Source organism: Myotis yumanensis, unplaced genomic scaffold, assembly GCF_028538775.1.
Source record: "Myotis yumanensis isolate MYYU_CA2020_CCGP unplaced genomic scaffold, mMyoYum1.0.hap1 SCAF_3, whole genome shotgun sequence".
Taxonomy (NCBI): Eukaryota; Metazoa; Chordata; class Mammalia; order Chiroptera; family Vespertilionidae; genus Myotis; species Myotis yumanensis.
The window spans coordinates 178,725,571-178,738,340 of NW_027223754.1; the positions used below are offsets into that span (position 1 = coordinate 178,725,571).

Consider the following 12,770-nt stretch of genomic DNA (forward strand, 5'->3'; position numbering starts at 1 on the left):
CAATCAGCTGCCTCCTGCACACCTCCTACTGGGGATGTGCCCTCAACCAAGGTACATGCCCTTGACTGGAATCGAACATGGGACCTTTCAGTCCGCAGGTCGACGCTCTATCCACTGAGCCAAACCGGTTAGGGCCAAAGTTCTATCTTTATGTAAAATATGAACTCTACTATATGAAAAAAGGGGGTAAATTATAGACTATTTCAATTTTGTCCTTTATAATTTTTTCTAATTTTCTAATTTTTCCATAAGGGAAACAATCATTTTTATAATGAGAAAAAAGTATTTAATAGTAGTTGTGTGTGAGTAGACATAGGAACAGTTAAAGAGAATCAATTTGTACTTTTCAGCAGAGTGTTGTTGTTTTTTAAATTCTTACTCTAGGATATGTTTTTATTGATTTCAGAGAGACAGGAAGGGGGAGGGAGAAAGTGAGGAAAAGGGACAGGGAGAGGAAGACAGAAGGATTAAGGGAGGGAGGGAGAGAGGGAGGGAAGAAGGGAAAGGAAAGGAGAGAGGAACATCGGCTGCCTTCCATATGCACCCCAAACAGGGATCGAATCCATAAGCCAAGTATGTGTCCTAAACAGGAATCGTGGGACCGTTAGGTGCACAGGACAATGCTCAACCAACTGAGCCACCCAGCCAGGGTGACAGGTGTTTGTTTGTTTTTCTAGGCAACATTGAACCTGGATTCTTTTCCTATGAGCCAAATTCTTAGTTCTGGTTTTGTGGAGGGTTATAAAGAACAGCAAAAAGGGTCTGCAGTCATGGATTAAAACTAAAGACAAACCATGAGACAAATGGGAATCATGAAATTTTTTCAGTCATCTCTTACACCTCTTTCTAGGGAGAGTTTTTTGGTATTCACAAACTGTCACTCTCTTCTCAAATTAGCTTTTCTACTGGTGACTCAAAGGCCCTTATCAAAACAAAAAAGCAGGCAGCATAAGTCTTACTTAAGTTAACTTCAAGTCCTATTCAAGGTAAGAAAACTACTCCTCCAAAATCATAAGAGACAAAATAAATGCTCAAGCTTTAAAGAAGATCCCCACTTTCCTTTACTCCTACTTAGTCTGTTCTAAAGGAGATAATGCCTGATTCAAAACACCAGTACAGCCCAAAATGCCTATTTTGTGCTAAAAGGTGAAGGCCTGGTGTGACCAGGAGACAACCAATAAATGGACAAAGCAGGAAAACGATGAGTGGTGAGAGGTGGTGTGACATGCTGGTTAAGGAAAGGGGAGGAGCAAGCTTTGGGAAGCAGCCTGAACACATAAATCAATCAGCAGTCCAACTATAACAAATGTGCTCATCTTAAAAGTGCGCTTCTAATAGAAATGAGAGAGAGAGAGAGAGAGAGAGAGAAACAGACCGACACTGCCACAAAATTAAACTTGAAAAAAGATGAGTTTAAATGAGAATGTAAAAATGCAAATTTCTAAAACATGACTTAAATTGAAAATATAAACTCCTATTTTAATTTTCCATTCATTCGAAATATTCAAAGCTTCATCATCACTGCATAGCTTCAGGGGAGATCTATATGGAGCCCACCACTGTACAAATTTCTTTCATGTTTCTTAATTTTAATTTGAAAATTACTGTGTTATTTTGTTTATGGTTCCCCTTCAAATAAAAACCACTTGCTGAAAGAGATCACACTAATTTAACAACTTAAAAGCCAGAAGCAGCAGTCCTTTTTGAGGGCAAAAATTAGACTAAAATTAAAACATGGTATCATCAAGTTTATAATTTTAACATATGAGTAGCTATGAGTTACTTTTAGTTATTTTGAGTCAACTCTCCCAAGAGACTTTTTGACCATCACAAGTGACCAAAGAACTCTGTTCCCAGCTAAAAGCAGACATACCATGTGACTCATCAAACTCAGATATTGTGTTAAACACACACACTACTTGACTTCTGTAACTGTGAGAAAGTCCAGGAGGCATCCACCTCATTAAAACACCATAGTACAAAATGGCAGAAAAAACATTTTTTTAAATATATTTTATTGATTTTTTACAGAGAGGAAGGGAGAGGGACAGGGCATTAAAAACATCAATGAGAGAGAAACATTGATCAGCTGCCTCCTGCACACCTCCTACTGGGGATGTGCCCGCAACCAAGGTACATGCCCTTGACCGGAATCGAACCTGGGACCTTCCAGTCCACAGGCCGATGCTCTATCCACTGAGCCAAACCGGTTAGGGCAGAAAAAACATTTTTTAGTGCTAGTGATCTTTGTAATACATACTTGCACAGCTTATTATCTAAGATCAAACAGGGCCATACCATTTTGTTGTCTTACAATCTCTAGAACACAATTCTGGTTTATTTGTTAAAAAAAAGTATAGGAGAGAAAAAATACCTAAAATGGAACAAAAAGTACATTGTATAGTTTGTTGTTATCAAGGATATCCTGTAATTCAAGTGAGTATACTGGCAAACCCTTCCATAAATCAGCTTATATGCTTAATTATGTTCAGCTTTTTTTTTTCTTCTTGATTTTTAGAGAAAGGATAAGGGGGAGAGGGTAAGGGGGAGAGGGAGAGGGAGAGAGAAATACTGATTTGCTGTTCCATTTATTTTTTTTTATGCATTCAATGGTTGATTCTTGTATGTGCCCTGACCAGGGATCGAATCCATAACCTTGACATATCAGCATCAACTCTAACCAACTGATCTACCCAGCCAGGTCTGTTCAGCATTTTTTTAGAATCCACAATAAGTCTAAGATTGTAAATTTAGTTCACAAACTGGTAAGACTATTAGAATCACAGAACTTGAAAACAGCAACTCTGTTATCTAGTCCATGCCCCTCCTTTTACAGAAGTGAGGCCACAGTCAATTGGCTATCTGGTAGAAATGCTTGGACTAGAACACTCAACCCTCATGAGCAGCTCCCAATCTAGCTGGAGAGAGCACAGTGCAGTGGCAGCTGTAGGACACGGTACAGACCCTGCAAAGAAACTGGCTATCAGAACACTGACAGCCAACAGCTGAGTTCTGGATGACATGGTATCTATTAGTTCTAACACCGACGTCCATGTCTGACACTAAATCGTTGCTTCCTCTTATGATTGTGAATCTATGGATCAAATAACTGGCTTCTACCTGCTTTTCTCAGAAGGCTGAAGAATAACATTTTACTCTATACTTTCTAGAAACCAAAATACCATGACTAAAAGCTTCTTGGAAGCTATTAGGATTTTAATTACAGAAGCCAGACACCGTTAAGTGGTGTAGATTTAGCTTGGGTTCCTACCTCTGTCTATAATTATTTCCTTGTAAAATGTTCCCCAAAGTGAGGTTCTCAAAATCTTATACATTGGATGGGGTCATGGGCACTCCTTGTTCATGACAACCAAGCATAAGTTCAAACCCAAGTATACATATGAATATTCAAATGTCTGGAATTTGCTATCGGTATTTTATAGCAGAAAAAATAAATTTTCTAAAATAAAAATACACTTTTTTCTTTCCAAACTGGAAATATCTTTTTTTTGTATTTATGAAAGCGAAGTGTTTCATGTATAAATGTGAAAATATTCAGAAGCAGATAAAATGTAAAGTGAAAATGACCTCGCAATCCTGCCTCCCATAATACTCAGTTTTAACTACTGGGCGATAGACTAGAGTTAGACGGCCTGGATTTAAATTCTTGCTCTGCCGCTTACAAACTGTAGTGTGTCAGTGTCCTTATCTATAAAGTAAAGATAATGACAGCATGTGAAAATTAATAACTAGTTTTATTAAGTCTCTTTATAAAGAATAGGTATTGTTCCAAGCACTTAAAATATATTAACTAATTTTAAGAAACTGATTGATTGATATGTATTAAAGCACTTGAAACAGTGCCTGAGACTTAGTAGAGTGGTCATTAAATGTTAACTTGCTATGTCATTCCAAAACTTTAATGCATATATAAACACACACACACACACACACACACACACACAGTTTGTTTTTGTTTTTTTAAGGGTGACACAAAGTTTTCTTTAATTATTCTTTGGGGGAAGGGATGCCACACTTCCACTCAATTAAGAGAAACATTTTTTATGAGCACATAAGTCTTTTTTATTCTTCCCCACTTATCATGCCATGAATTCATAGGGAATGGGTTCCAGCAGCTCAGGCTCCTTTCCATTGGTTCTCACAAAATATGCTTCTCTGGGTGGAGCAGGCTGACGCTTCAGTTGAACCCAGGTACCTTTCTCTTTGGCTTCCTTCTTTTTCTGATCATTTTCCTTCACACGTTTCAGGAAGCATCTTGGCTCTTAGAGAGCTTAATATGCTCAATACGCACATTACCTCTCTTGGCAAGAATCTTGCCCTTAACTTTCTTGTTCACAACAATGCCCACTGCACGCTGGGTGACACTGTAGGCTCTTCCAGTTTTGCCATGGTGACATTTGGGGGGCCTTCCTTTTTGAACAGTGCCCATTCCCTTGATGTCCACAATATCACCTTCTTGTAGATTCTCATGTATGTGGCCAAAGGAACAACTCCGTGTTTTCTAAAAGGCCTAGAGAACATATAGGGGTGCCTCTCCTCTTCCCCTTTGTGTTAGTCATTTTGGTGAATTACTGGAAGATGGCGGTTCTGGCCATAAGGGCACACACACAGTTTTAATATAAATGGGCTCATATAGAGTGTTCTGAAACTTGCTTTTCCCTTACTATCTTACAGACATCCTTTAATGTTTGTTAATACAAATAGATCCTTTTTATCCTTTTTAAGAAGCACATAGTAATAATATTTCCTAACATGAATTGTTTTTGGCTAGACACTGTGCTTTATGTGTATCATCTCGCTTAATCCTTATACCAATCCTAAAACGTATGTGCCATTATTATTCCCGTTTAGAGATGAGGAAAGTGAAACTCAACTGGATTAAGTAACTTGCCTAAAATCATACAGCTAAATGTGGTACAGCCAGGATTTAAACTTAGGTCCCTCTGAAACTAAGCAAACACGGCACACTCCATCTTCTACAGTGCTGCAGTTTTAAACCAATGCCCACTAATAGATGTTAAGATGGGTTCCATTGAGGGGGTATTTTTAAAAAGCAACTCCGCAGTGAAGGTAATTAGATCATGTATTGTTCACTCTTTCTCTTATTTCCTTATTATATACTTCCAGACATGCAGTTGCTGAATCAGAAAATATTCACATTTAAAATTCTGATACACACTGCCAGACTGCTTTCCAGAGAGACAGTCACAATTGACCATCAAGTCATTAAGAGCCAAAACAGGGCACTGTCCATCTTTTTCATCTTCAACAGCCTGATTAAAAAGGACCTATGATGTCTTAGTTTTGCTTATGCATTTCTTTGACTAAAATGAGTTAAATATATTTTAAAGTATTATTTCTGCCTGATTTACGTCTCTTGCCTACTTTTATATTGAAGAAATTCTTTAAACCATTCAGACTATATTTGAACAATATTCACAGCCCATTCTGAGGTATTTTAAATAGCTGAAATCATACCATATGTCAATATTTAAATAATTTCAATTTCTTCAACTTAAGAAAAAACTTAGAATATCCTTTAGTTCATCCAGGATCTATAGTTATTATATTAGAAGAAAGGTACTTTCCCATAAATCAGTAGAATAAAATGAAAACTGTCACACAACTCAAAGATTAAGAATATAAGTAAAAACACTGGTTTCCAAACTAAAATTTTCTATTATTCAGATGTGGCATTAAGAGCCTATAGTTTGGACCCTAACTATTTGGACTAGCATATATAATTTATTAAAAATATGTTTTTACTGCTTTTTAGAGAGAGTAAAGAAGAGGGATAGAGAGATAGAAGTACCAATGAGAAAGAAACATCATTGATCCGCTGCCTCCTATACACCCTCTATCGGGGATCAAGCCCACAACATGGGCATGTGCCCTAAAGGGGAATCAAACCAGTGAATTATTGGTTCCTGGGTTGACACTCAACCACTGAGTCACATCGGCCAGGCTATAATTTCCTTTTTTAAAGCAACTAATCAATGCCCTTTGTTCTTGTCATGATCATCACTGTCATCATCATGGCTACCATTTATTAAGCACTTTCTCTGTGCCAGACAGTGCTGTGTGCATTATCTCAATCATCATAACAACCATATGATAAGGTACAATTTCCCCATTTTACAAATGAGAAACTGAGGCTCAGAAAAGTTAATTTATTTGCCACAGGCCAGCTAGAAAGTGGCAGAGCTGGGATCTGAACTGTGTGTACAGGACTATTGTTCTATTGTTCTAACATCATGCCTACCCTTTATGGACCAGACTCAATTACTTTAACAATGCTAAAGCCAAAAATAAATCCATGCCTTCCTAAAGGCAAATCAAGAAAATTACTGGTCTGTTTTTATATGATCACCTTACTTATTCTTGATAAATCTTAAATTGTTGTATAACTTCTGGTTTTAAAGAAACAACTCACCCATCCTTCTATCAGAAACAAGGCTGCATTAACGATCTTCCCACTTAACCTGTCCTCTTGCCCAAAACAGCTCTATAACTGCAGCAAGAGTTTTATAATCTGTTAGAAATTTAGCAATTATTTCACATATTAGTTAAAATATATATTGTCTAGCCTATGCTGTCCTGTTATTTTTAAATAGACAAAAAGTATCAGAATGCTTTCCTGTATGTGCGGGAGGATTAACCAACGCTGAGTGGTAGCCAGAATTCAGGCAAAGATGCTTCGTTAGGGTTGAAGTCCAGGTTTAATGTGCATTAGGGGCCCTGAAATAACCTCAGGAGGCCACAAAGGTCTCCTTGGCAGCCTTAGAATCAGAAAGTTCTTCTTACATCTAACCTAAATCTCTTCCACTGAAATTGAAACTCACTTCTTTTTCTCATATTCTCCATAAAAATGAAGAATTTCACTGTAACAATTAACTTGCTCAAATTCTGACAGAAAATAAGAAAAAGGTAGATGGGATCAGTACTGCTATTCTTTAATTCTCTTTACTGAAAAATCAAACGTTCTTATATAGTCAGTCCATTTTGCAAAGAGAAGAATTGCTTGTCTCCAAGAAAACTATGAAACTGATTTGAAAATAAAGTATACTGTTTGTAAGTTGCTTTTCTGAAGTCTTCATGACTTGTAACTATTGAGAGTTTAAAAAACAAAAACCCTTCATAGTGCTTTCAAAGGTCTATTAATAATAAAACCAGCCCTAGACGGTTTGCTCAGTGGACAGAGCACTGGACTGTAGACCAGAGGGTCCCAGATTTGATTCTGGTCAAAGGCATGTACCTTGGTTGTAGGCTCCTCCCTGGTTGGGGCACGTGCAGGAGGCAACCAATCAATGCGTTTCTCTCACATCGATGTTTCCCTCTGTCTTCCACTCACTCTAAAAATCAATGGAAAAATATCCTCAGGTGAGGATTTTTTAAAAAATATTAAGTAATAATAATAATAATAATAATACCACAGGTAACTCTTATCAAACACCTCTGTGTCAGGTACAATGCTAAATGTTTAGCATGCATGACATTCTTCAATTTTCACAATTCTATAAAATATGTTTCTCACACTGATAAAAGAAACTGAAACTTAGTTGCCATCCCAAAGACATACAAGTAAATGGAACCTAGTCTGCTTCATACCACAGCCTAAGCTCATAACCCATTCAGCTACATCATCTCTCATCTGACCTTTATTTTTAAGTGGGTTAGCCTCCCTTCATAGAGGACTTTGTTCCTCAAAGCAACAAGTTCTTTATAATAAACTAGATACCCAGTGCACGAATTCATGCACCGGTGGGGTCCCTCTGGGTGGCCTGCAGGGATAGGGCCAAAAACTACAGTCCAATGCTGCCTGCAGTTCCTACCTGCCTCTCCCACTGATCCCGGCCCCATTGAGCCCACGATCAGGAGAGGCTTGCGCCGCCGCCGCAGTAGCACTTGCCAGCTGTAAGCCCTGCATCTGGCGCCCTCTTGAGGGGAGTGGCCTGTGGGATCGGGCAAAACTGGCTCTCTGACATCACCCCAAAGGGTCCTGGATTGCGAGAGGGTGCAGGCCAGACTGAGGAACCCCACCAGTGCACGACTGGGGCTCGAGAGGGACATCGAAGGCTGGCCAGCTGAGGAGGGCTCCAGGGTGTGTTCAGCCTGTCTCAATCAGTCCCGATTGGCTGGACCCCAGCAGCAAGCTAACCTACTGGTCAGAGCATCTGCCCCCTGGTGGTCAGTGCACATCATAGTGACTGGTTGACCAGTCAACTGTCTGCCCCCTGGTGCTCAGTGGACGTCATAGCGAGCAGTTGAGAGGCCTTAGCATATCATTAGCATATTACACTTTGACTGGCTGAACAGTCAACCGGTCACTGGACGACTGGACAATTGGCATATTAGGCTTTTATTATATAGGACTAGGGGCCCAGTGCACAACTTTGTGCACCTTTAAAGGAACCATGAGCTGCAAGGCTGCAGTGGGCACGGGGGAGGATCTCAACTCATCTTCTGCACCTCCGCCCGACCCCGCCTGCCACAACCCTTGGTCCACTGTCTGCTGGCAGCCCCCCGCCACTGCCATTCCCATGTGCTGATGGCACCAGCCCCACTCGCACCCACTGATGGTGCAAAATGATTGGGGCCGGTGCCAGCAGCGGATGTGAGCAGTGGCTGCTGCCCCTATTGCCCCTCAGGAGCAAGGGGAGGTGTAAAAGCCCTCAGGGGCAATCGGGGCCAGCAGCTGCCGCTTGCACCTGCTGACGGCACCAAGCAATCGGGATTGGTGCCAAGCAGAGGCAGCGGGTGCAAGTAGCAGCTCCGGCGCCAGCTGTGGGTGCTAGCAGGGGGCCATTGCCGGCAGTGGGTACAAGCAGCGGCTGCCAGCTCTGATCGCCCCTCAGGAGCAGGGGGAGGTGGAGAAGCACTGAGCTTCTCCCAAGGACAGCAATGAGCGATCGGAGTGTCAGCAGCAGGTGCAGAGCGTGGAACATGGTGGGCATCAGCTGAGGTGGGATGGTGGAGCTGAGGCTGGCAGCGGGTGCAAGCGGCAGCTCCGGCATCGACAGCAGGTGCAAGTGGGGCTGGCGCCGGCAGCAGGTGCAGACGCTGGCAGCAGGTGCAAGCACCCAGTGGGACTGTGGCACGTGGGAGCAAAGAATTTTCAGTAACCACCAGAGGCTCACCCCAATGACAGCAACCTGCACCCCACCTTGGTCTGGTGCCCCTGCTCACCTGCTCCACCATCCCACCTCAGCTGATGCCCACCATGTTCCACACTCTGATGCCTGCTGCCGACACCTGCCATGTTTCGCGTGTGCCCCCTGGTGGTCAGCGCACGTCATAAGAACCTATTGTTTGGTCTATTTGCATATTAGGGTTTTATATATATAGATGTTACTTTCCTCAGCTCTTCCCATTATAAAAATTTGTGGAAATATAGCAACTCCAAGGGTTTACAAAACTAAAGAGTGTCATACTTAAGAACATAGCCGAAACCGGTTTGGCTCAGTGGATAGAGCGTCGGCCTGCGGACTGAAGGGTCCCGGGTTCGATTCCGGTCAAGGGCATGTACCTGGGTTGCGGGCACATCTCCAGTGGGAGATGTGCAGGACGCAGCTGGTCGATGTTTCTCTCTCATCGATGTTTCTAACTCTCTATCTCTCTCCCTTCCTCTCTGTTAAAAAATCAATAAAATATATTAAAAAAAAAAAAAGAATATAGCAAAAAAATTGTAAAACTACGAAAAAATATGTACAAGATTTAGGAGCATGATTAGCAACTATAGTACTTTTGCACTAAATAACTTCTCTGTTCTTTCCATCTACCTATCTATCCATCTATCCATCATCCATCTGTATCATCTATCTATTCTCACACCGAAACCAAACTATTTTATCTTTAGAGCTGTAAAATATATTTTGGCATCTGGTTGGGCAAATTTCTCTTTTTCCTTTGTATTCCCCCCAAATTCTTACACACTGTTTTATATGAATATTAGAATCTGCTTCCAAAGTTCAACTAAAAATAATGTTGAGATTTTGTTTGGGTAACACCTTTTTGAAAAGAGAAAAAAAGCATGATTTAAATTAACCCAGCCTCAGATTCGTGATTAAAATTACCATTTTAATTTCAGTTCCTTTGTGAAGTTATTTCTTCCACCTGAGGAACAAGTATCCAAATCCAAGGTTAAGGTTTTTAAAAGTCCCTTTTAAAAAGCTGCATCCAAAATTATAATGCCTGTATTAAATAAGAAATTCAATAACTCTATTAGGAGATGTCTGAAAGACAGTTGGGGCTTCAGTCTGGCAAAAGATAGAAAAATAGAAGGAAGACACTAGCTAAGCTAATCATTTCTAGGTAAGGCTGATCAAATAATTGGCATCATTAGCATACTGTCATACACTGGACAGTATACTAGTAGGAAGAAACCCAAGTAGTAAGAGAGATGACATGAGCACTCTACTATCCTATAATACTCTTGAAAAAAGCAAGAGTAACCTACAAAAATAATCAGTACATGTGACAAATAAGCCTGGGTGCATCTAGCTGCTGTGGCTCAGTGGTGAGGGCATCGTCCTGCTCACTGCAGGGTCTTGGGCTCAGTTCCTGGTCAGGGCACATACCCAAGTTGCAGGTTCGACCCCGGTCGGGGTCGGGGTATGTGCAGGAGGCAGCCAAATGATGTTTCGTTTCCCTTCCCTTCCCTTCCCTTCCCTTCCCTTCCCTTCCCTTCCCTTCCCTTCCCTCCCTTCCCTTCCTTCCCTCCCTCCTTTCCTTCCTTCCTTCCTTTTCTTTTCTTTTCTTTTCTTTTCTTTCTTTCTTTCTTTCTTTCCTTTCTTTCTTTCTTCCTCTCTCCCCTTCCTTCCTTCCTTCCTTCCTTCCTTCCTTCCTTCCTTCCTCCCTCCCTCCCTCCTTTCCCTCCCTTCCTTCCTTCCTCCCTTCCCTCCTTCCTTCCTTCCTTCCTTCCTCCCTTCCCTCCTTCCTTCCTTCCTTTCCTCCCTCCCTCCCTCCCTCCCTCCCTCCCTCCCTTCCTCCCTTCTTCCTTCCTTCCTTCCTCTGGAATCAATAAAAAAAAAAGCCTGGGTGGGTCTTTCTTTCATAAGCAGGGCTTCAGAACAGGGAAAGATCCATGTGGACTGCAGTGCAGTGCTCAATGAAAACTAATAAATTGGGTAGGTCAACTTTAATTTAACTGAATGCCTGGCAGTCATCAAAATTTAATGACAGCTACTGAGAAGCCCATAAGAAGAAAAACAGTGATGATTTCAACTTGGTTTATAAATCAAGACTGAGTCACACTTACAGCACCTTAATCAAAGGTCAGCGATCCTATAAGCAAGCATCTCTCATTGTTCTTGCAGCAGCTACTACAGATGATATACTAGTACATCAATTATGATCAGCACTGGATTACCCCAATGAGAAATCTCTAAATGCTTTGTGGCTTGAGGGGCTATTTAATACCAGAACTTGATCCTACTCCCACTATACTTGGCCTAAAAAGTCCCTATTCCATTGGCCTTGCATCCACAAAAACTCCACCCAGTTTCCTGACGTCATGGAAATGTACCAGTTCACTCAGAAGACCTAGTATGTGGGCTCATCTATTTGTGGAAAGAGATAGTTCTCTCCAAAATAACTGAGTCAGAAATTTTTAAGAGCACTAGATTTGTTTTTTTATTTTAAAAAAGGGGGGTGGGGAGAACTTTTTTTGGTCATCATTGAATAAACAGGATGAGTACTGTTTCTCCTTCCAAGGAGCAAAAACTAATGCTAAAGATAGCTGGGAATACTGGTTGGTAGGAAACAGGGTAAAAACTTTTTTAAAAATTTAAATCATATGAAAACTCTATAGTTGTTTAATTTTTAAAACTTTATTAATGCAAAGCAAGACATTTCAGTGACTTCTTTACCAATCTGTCATGCCAGGAAGCATTACTCAGGGAGAGTATCTTCTCTGGAAATGAGCAGGAAACTTACCTCTGAGTTGGTTTTAAGGCATTTTCACTAATATTGGGAAGTTAAGACTATTTAACCTTCTGAGGATCCTGCCAGTTTTATTATACTGTTTGTACTTTTACAGGTAACTATTAGTACTTTAAATTAAGCAGAGAGCACAGCAGGGTTGAATAGTTTTCACACACAAACCTCAGAACTCTATCTGCAATGAGAGACACTGTAAATCATAAACAGTACTCCACACCCGATAGCTTTTACTAAGTGAAAGTGGGATAATTTGGTGGGCTGTACATTTTTAGAAGTGAAATAAAAACTCTATGTAGTTCCCCACATACTTCAAGAGCTGTGAAGGTCAAATGGAAAAGGTGAAATGGCTTTATAAAAGGCAACACACTGCTCAACATAAGGTTGGTTATACATGCACTGAAACAATAAAAATTCTAAATCTAGGATAATGGTTATTTCTGGGGAGGGCAGGGAGGGAAGAACCAGAAAGGCTTCTCCAACTCTATCTGTAATGTTTTGTTACTTAAATAAAATCTGAGACAAATACTATAAAATATTAACATTTGTGCAGCAGACACATAAATGTTCATTATACTTTTCTCTATAACTCTGTGTTTGTAATAATTGGTAATAAAACCTGCAACAGTAAGTTTTATAATGTAATCTTAAGAAAATAAAATGACAAAGATCCGAGGAATCTTTGTCTTTTAAAGGTTTCTTATAATATTTTAAAGCTACTTAACTTTATACATAGAGTATCTTGCTTTCTACTAGCAACTATCTATTTTCCTTATTAATATAATCACCATCACTTTTTTTCCCTTTACACT

The 12,770-nt window shown here is 40.4% G+C and overlaps 1 protein-coding gene and 1 pseudogene across 2 annotated transcripts in view; both read right to left on the bottom strand.

Annotated features, from left to right (window-relative positions):
• The window catches only part of STK38L (serine/threonine kinase 38 like), a 77,895-nt gene that overhangs the window by 42,113 nt on the left and 23,012 nt on the right, over positions 1–12,770 (bottom strand). The window lies entirely within an intron of this gene.
• LOC139005611 (large ribosomal subunit protein eL21-like) lies at positions 4,076–4,597 on the bottom strand (annotated as a pseudogene).